The sequence below is a fragment of the Lynx rufus genome, unplaced genomic scaffold, assembly GCF_022079265.1.
Source record: "Lynx rufus isolate CCGP_SWC_20201006 ecotype Redwood Valley unplaced genomic scaffold, mLynRuf1.p SCAF_1, whole genome shotgun sequence".
Classification (NCBI taxonomy): domain Eukaryota; kingdom Metazoa; phylum Chordata; class Mammalia; order Carnivora; family Felidae; genus Lynx; species Lynx rufus.
In genome coordinates, this window is record NW_025814823.1 from 77,239,371 (window position 1) to 77,246,451 (window position 7,081).

The 7,081-nt window shown below is 48.9% G+C and overlaps 1 long non-coding RNA gene across 1 annotated transcript in view; it reads left to right on the plus strand.

Moving 5' to 3' along the window:
- LOC124513608 (uncharacterized) overlaps positions 1-5,789 on the plus strand; it is a 56,970-nt gene extending 51,181 nt beyond the window's left edge. The window contains exons 3-4 of the long non-coding RNA XR_006962460.1: positions 295-443; positions 5,113-5,789. This is a non-coding gene — a long non-coding RNA (uncharacterized LOC124513608). The remainder of the gene's footprint in view (positions 1-294; positions 444-5,112) is intronic.
- The last annotated feature ends 1,292 nt before the right edge of the window (positions 5,790-7,081 follow it).

A 7,081-nucleotide genomic window follows, 5' to 3' on the forward strand; every position in this document is an offset into this window, starting at 1 on the left:
AGTTCACATTTATGAGAACCAGTATGGTGTCGTGGCTTAACAGATTGTGGATTGTAGAGTTCACATGCTGAAGTCTTAACCTAATACATCAGAGTGTGACCTTGTCTAGAGACAGGTCTTTGCAGAGGTAATCAAGGAAAAATGGGGTCATCGGGGCAGACTAATTCAAGATGACTAGTGTCCTTATTAAGAGGGAAACTCCGACACAGAGACATGTAGAGAGGGGAGACCATGTGAAGAGACAGGGAGAAGATGGCCCTCCAAAGGAACCACCTGCTGACGCTTTCATTTCAGACTTCCGGCCTCCAGAACCGTGAGACAATACATTTCTGTTGCGGGAGCCACGAAGTGTGTTACAGCAGCTGCAGGCAACTAATACAGCGGTTAAAAGCATGAATTCCAGAATCAGAATGGCTGGCCACAAATCTCCCAGCTTGGTGACGGTAAGCAAGCTATTCAATTTCTCTGTGCGTTGGTTTTCGCTTCTATAGGATGGGGCTGGATGTACCTCATAAGCCTGTTAGAAAGATTAAATGTGCGTGTGCACAGTGAGTGTGGAGGTCGCGCTTGGTGCGGAGAAGACGTTGGCCATTTCTACCAATGATCTGCAGCAGGCGACATGACTGCCTGCTCCCCCCCCCCACCACCCCCCTCCGCCACAGGACCACACGAAGGCACCATGGGGCTCGTGTTCGCTGTGGAGATGCCCCGGGACAACGGGGGACGCTGTTGATTTCTCCACCTTCACATAAGTGGGGAACATGGCAGGTTGTCCACCAGAGAAGTGTGTGAGATTGGGGCCTCCCTCAAGTTGGGGAAGGGACAGAAGGCGGGGGACAGAGTACACAGTTACTGAGAATATACCGGGGAGTGTTAGTTTCCTAGGGCTGCCGTAAACCAATTGCAAACTGAGAAATTTATTCTCCTATTGTGCTGGTGGCTAAAAGTCCAAAATCAAGGTGTCAGCAGAGCTCAATTCCCTAGGAAGGTTCCAGGAAGCAACCCGTTCCTTGCCTCATCCAGCCTCTGGTGGCCCCAGGTGCTCCTTGGCTTGTGGCCTCATAACTCTGATCCCTGCAATCGTCTTCCCATGACCTCTCCTCCTGTCAGTGTCTTCTCCTCTCCTGCCTCTAATAAGGACATTTGTCATTGGATTTAGGGCCTGTCCGAGTAATCCAGGATGACCTCATCTCAAGATTTTTAACTTAATTACATCATAAAGTACCCCCCTTTTTTTTAATTTGGGGGGGGGAGAAAAAAAAGAGAGCGTATGACGGGAAGAGGGGCAGAGAGAGAGAGACAAAGAGAGGAAGAATCTTAAGCAGGCTCCACACTCAGCGCACAGCCCTACGTGAGGCTCAATCCCACCACCCTGGGATCATGACCTGAGCCAAAATCAAGAGTTGGACTGAGCCACCCAGGCGCAGTCCAGTCACAGGTTAGAGGGGTCAGAAGTAGACGCAGAACTTGGGAACGGCCACCATTCAATCGAGGACAGAGGACAGCGGGTGGTTTTACACAAAGTATCTAACTTAGTCTTTCTACCAACTGTGTGATGTCTCCATTTCATGGATAAGGGTACTTAGAAAAAGAAAGGGACTCGCTTTACCCCCGAGTGGCAGAGCTAGGATGCAGACACTGATATTTATGACCTGCTGGCCCCCATCCTGCCATCTACCCACGCTCTGAGTTAAGCAAACTGTTTAAAACCTTCTAGCGAGTATCATCTTGCTTGAGGCCAAAGGGAACTCAACACAAGGGTCACATATGAGAACGAAGGAAAGAATGGGACTCGTGCTTTTCTTTCGTAAGATACCAGCTGCACAAGAAATACAATCTTCTTTGAAACCGACAGTTTTATGTCTTTGCGTTTCTGTTTGTATTCACAATGAGGACATTCACGTCTAATATCTAACTTACAGCTGGTAGGAAATATCTTTGAACTATTCTTAAGGTTTGTGCCAAAAGTTTTAAGATTCAAAGGCAGACAAAAAAAAAAAAGTGTCCCTTTTTGTAACAGCCCTTTGCCTCTTGCATTATTGCCTGGTTTATTCACACGTGCCTTAGAAGGAAGATATTGGAACAGAACTAGATTTTCTGGTTTTCCCTGGGAAGCTCTCATTTCTCATCATTCATATTGAAGAAGAAGGAGGAGGGGGGAAGGGGAGGAGGGGGAGGTGAGGGAGGATGAAGAGGAGGGGGGAGGGGAGAAGGGGGAGGGAAAGGGGAAGACGGGGAGGAGGGCAAGGGGGAGGGGGGAAGAGGAGAGGGAGGAGGGGGATGGGGAAGAGGGGGAAGAGTGAGGGGGGAGGAGGGGAGGAACAACCTCAAACTAGTGCATACAGTCTTCAGTGTAATTCCTTTGAGTTTTCCCCTCACGCACTGACGTGCTTTAATCAAGATGCCAAAATTCCTCTCTTCTTGCCTCAGCTGGGGAATTCTGAAAAAACTAGAAAGAAAAAACCAAAACACTAAATTTTCAGTTAGGAGTTTGAAAATACGGTTCTTCCATTTGTTAGCTCTGTGACTCGCACGATCATGTCTCTGTTTCCTCACCTGCGAAATGAAGTTTCTGGTACCTCGTGGGCTTCTCCTAGAGTGCAGGAAGACCCCGCATTTACATCGACTTGGATGCTGCCGGACATCGTGCTCACTTAATCCGTATACACTCCCTCCCCCTCGTCCTGCGTGTCTTGTGTCTTCGTTTGGTTACTGAGTTTTCCATTGTTGGCAAAGGAGCCACCTTCCAAGCTGTTTTGAATTCTACGACGATCATTGTTATTTGGTCTCGGGTTTTGTACTTTTTAGAACAGTCAGCCCTTTTCTTTTGACTTTCTGCCCTCTAAAATTTCTGTCTTGGCATCCGTGCAGTTTCACCAACACCACAACGTGTTTCTGGAATAAAGCTTGTGTGTAAACACCAGGCAGTTTAGATCACAGAGTCTGTTTCACTGCGGAAGCAGGAGGGGCCGTGGACGGCCAGCGACTTTCAGTGGGGTTTTCAGATGTTCGAGTCAAACGTTTCTCCCTCTGGTTTCAAAGGATATTACAAAGTAAAAGCCTGGGATTGGCCCAATTTTACCCTTTTGGAAAATGCTCGACTTACCTTTGTCCCTCTTGGGATGGGAGCAGCTGGGGAGGAGAGCAAATCCAGGGCCACTGGGTGGGTGAGGGGAGACCTCAGAAGGCGAGGCGGCTTCCAGATTTGACTGCCTGAAGGGAGGGAAGCCTGTGTATCCTTACAGACTCTCTGTAAACTCTGTCCTTGAAGTAATCCAGACACCCAGAGAGCTGTGTTGGCTCCACAATGGCTTCGGACGAGGTCTTCATTTCCTAGGGCTTCTGTAACCAACTACCAGGAATCTGGTGGCTTAGGACAGCAGACTTGTGTTTTCTCTGTGTCCGCACAGCCCTGTCGCAGCTTCTGGTGGTGGCCGGCAGCCCTCGGTGCCCTTTGCTGGTGGGGACATCATCCCCACCTCTGCCTTCCTCACATGGCAGGTGCTCTGTGTGTGTCTTCAGATGACACTCTCCCCTCTGTGTTGTCTCTGTGTCTCTTCGTATAAGGACACCAGTCATACGGGATTAACCACCCATCCTATTCGAGTATGACTTCAACTTCAAGTCCCTCTTAATTGCATCTGCAAAGACCCTATTTCCAAACAAGGTCACATTCACAGGTACCACGGGGCTGGGACTCCAACAAGTCTGTGTTAGAGGATTCAATTCACCTCCCAACAGCCACGTGTAGAGTTGAGTTTACCAGCCCTGGGAGTGAGCAGCACAGAAGGTCACCTGCATGGCCACTCCCCATGGGAGGGGCGGCTGGTGGAGGTGGGGGGCCTGGATCTAAGGAACACACCTGCCGCTCAGTAGCCATGTGGTTTGGCCTCACAGGTTCCGTATCTGTGAAGGTGAGTGATGGTGTATCTCCCATCTAGATGAGGTATTTGTTGCGCGGTCAGATCACGTTTCTTTGTATCGTGTTCAAGTCTCCATAAGTTGGCTCCAAAGCACTTTATCACGCCATCTTGAATTTCATCCTTCTCTTTATGATGTGGGTGCCTGTCCCGAAATACACCACGTGACAGACGTCTGCACCTCCCGGCTCTTGCAGCCCCCTTGGTGTTAATGCTCTCAGCCCCACACCTTCCTCCTGTGACATTTCCTCTCATCTCCCCCTACTTGCCCCTAATTGCTTCCCCAGCAAAAGCTCTGCACTGGACCTAAAATAGGCATATTTTCATCCAGCCCAGCAGTCACAGCCACAGACCCGGTGTCTCTGCAGTGCTGTCAGGACTGGGGCTGGGTGAGTCCTCTGCCTCCTGTCACCCCTGCTTGGTGGCTTGGTAAAGCTGTGCTGCACTGACATTTGCTCAAACAAAACTGTGCATACGTAAATGCACCCTAAGCAGCAGAACAGAAGAGAAAATGATGATTCTTATCACCAGACTGGATAGCTGGAGGGGACACTGAAAAGGCCACCTGATGAAAATGATCTCTCACTAGTCTGCGCCAGCACCCTGAGATTCTGCTGTGGGTGCACCTCTTACGACCTTCTGGAGACTTGACTTTTACCTGGATTATCCACGAGTTTCCTGGGAAGGAGAGCACTTTGTCATTCATCGTCCCCCAGCGGAGGGCGGTTTCTGAGAGAAGGGGAGTGAAGAAAGTCGAGTTGGACAGACTCAGAAAGTATCAGAAGTCATTTGGGATCAGAAAGTAGCCCAGATGAAGGGGGACTCGGGCCTGTGCGGCACTGGGAATGAGTAGGCATCTGTTCTGGTCGGGAGTGCGAGCCCAGTGGGTGGTTGGCATCCCCCGTGTGTGTGCTCTGTCGAGACATGAGGGCACTTTCCACGAAGAGGAAAGAATTGACCTCCAGGCACACCATCCTCCTCTGTCATGTCCAGCCCCTTCTTGGGGAGCCCCCACGGAGCTGCCCTGTTACTATGACGATTTTGGTCCTGATGGTGCAGTTACCCATCAGGGGCTTTGACGTATACTGAGTACTCAGCGTCTGATCAAAGGAAAACCTTTTGGGGCTGGAACCACCTGGGAATGGGCACTGCATCCGTTCTCCTCCAGCCTCACACTGACTTTCCTCTCCAGCAGGTGCACCAGGAGGGCACGAACTGAGGACCCAACGGTGGGATTCCTTTCATCCCAACCGGAGGACAAAATACCTGTTTTTCTCCTCTCAGCCTAATGCAGGGATTTATGTGACCTCCTCACTGGAGCCCAGGACACAACATGTCTTTACATAGAAATAAACTTCACTTCCATGAATTCTCAGTGGCCTAGGGATATCACGAAGGGGTATCTCTCCTTTCTGAATCCTGATGCCTCGTCTGCTTACTCAACAGCCAGCCAAATTCACAACACCGGCCCGCCCCCCTCTTCCCTGGCCACCAGCTTCCTCAATAAAAGATCTGTTACTGTAAGGTTTTTAGTGTGTGTGGCTCGTGTAGGTTGTGTGAAAATTAGAATTTCATGTGAAAGCATTCAGAATCATTTTCTGTTTAAATTGTCGCGTGCTTTTGCCTAGCTGAAAATAGTCTACTTCTTCAAAAAATTAACGTGCAAACTAAAAATGAATATGCTCCCTGATCCTAACGCTTTGCTTACTCAGAAATCAACAATAGAAAAATGCAATTGCCATCGATGTAGGTGCAAATTTTCCCCTCCATCTTTTTGATTTCTTTAACACATGGTGCACGGCCTTCGCTATATTACGGCAGAGTGAATGAAGTTTTAGGCTTTTAGCCTAAATCACATTGCCTGCTTGTTAGGTGTTACTAGAATTGTTTTTTGTTTTTGTTTTTGTTTTTGTTTTTGTTTTTGTTTTGTGGTGGTGGTGGTTGCTTTATGCCTCTATAGCAATTTAAACTGCAGTCAAAACAACGACCAAATTTAATATCACCATAAATAATAACCAGATATTAAAATTCCATGTTGACTTAAAGAAATCAAAAGCTATATGTGAATTTTATTTTCTGTAGTATCTTAATCTCTCCCTGACATGATTATTGTGGGTATTTAATAAGGCAAATATATATATATATATATATATATATATATATATATATATATATTTATGTATCTGTCAATAGTAGAGGAAATAAGTCAACAGAGTTAATTGCTTCATTGAGAGTATGGTCAGAGACTACAAGTCCAGGCCTATTAAGATCAACGTGAGAGCTCAGGGCAACAGTGTGGGGATGGCAGACGATGGCTTTTCAGCCTGTGATCCTGCTGCATTTTGTGATGTGGCTTTGGCACCAGCATCACATATAATTCTTGTTTCTCTCTGCCGTGTCCCTCCATCGACTAACGCGCGATTGCAGATCCGGTGGACTCTGTCTCTTGGCACCTGCTTTGTCTTTCTGCATGCCCCAGCCAGGAACACTGAAGATCATGTTTCCTTAACCCCCTTGCTGCGAGACTTCCATGAGTCCTTTAAGTGCCACCAAGCAGCTGCCCTTCCGTGAGACCTGGAGGTTGACATGCCCCAGGGAGGTCAAATCTCTGCATGCCGGCGGGAGGGGGGGGGGGGGTTGTGATTATCCTGCATTATCCGGATTGGCCCCTTCTCATCACATGAGTCCTTGAAATTGGAGAGACTTCCCGGGTAGGATTAGAGAGACGAGACAGGAGGGGGAAAGATTTGAAACGTCAGTGGGACGCAACCCGCCATGACTGCTTTGCAGGTGGAGGAAGAGACTGTGAGCCCGGAACGCAGGTGGCAAAGGCGAGAAGACAGCTTCCACCCGAGCCCCCGGCAAGGAGCCAGCACACGTAGATTTTAACCCAGTGAGACTCGTGTCGCACCTCTGAGCTCCAGAATGTCAGATAATGCATTGGGTTGGTTAAGATACTCCGCGTGTGGTCGTGTGTTAGCATTGTCATAGAAAACCAGCACAGGGGCTCCTAGTTGAGCATCTGACCCTTGGCTTTGGCTCAGGTCACGATCTCACGGTTCGTGGGTTCACCCCCCACCTTGGGCTCTGTGCTGGCAGGGCGGAGCCTGCTTGGGATTCTCTGTTTCCCTCTCTCTGCCTCTCCCCCCACTCATACTCTC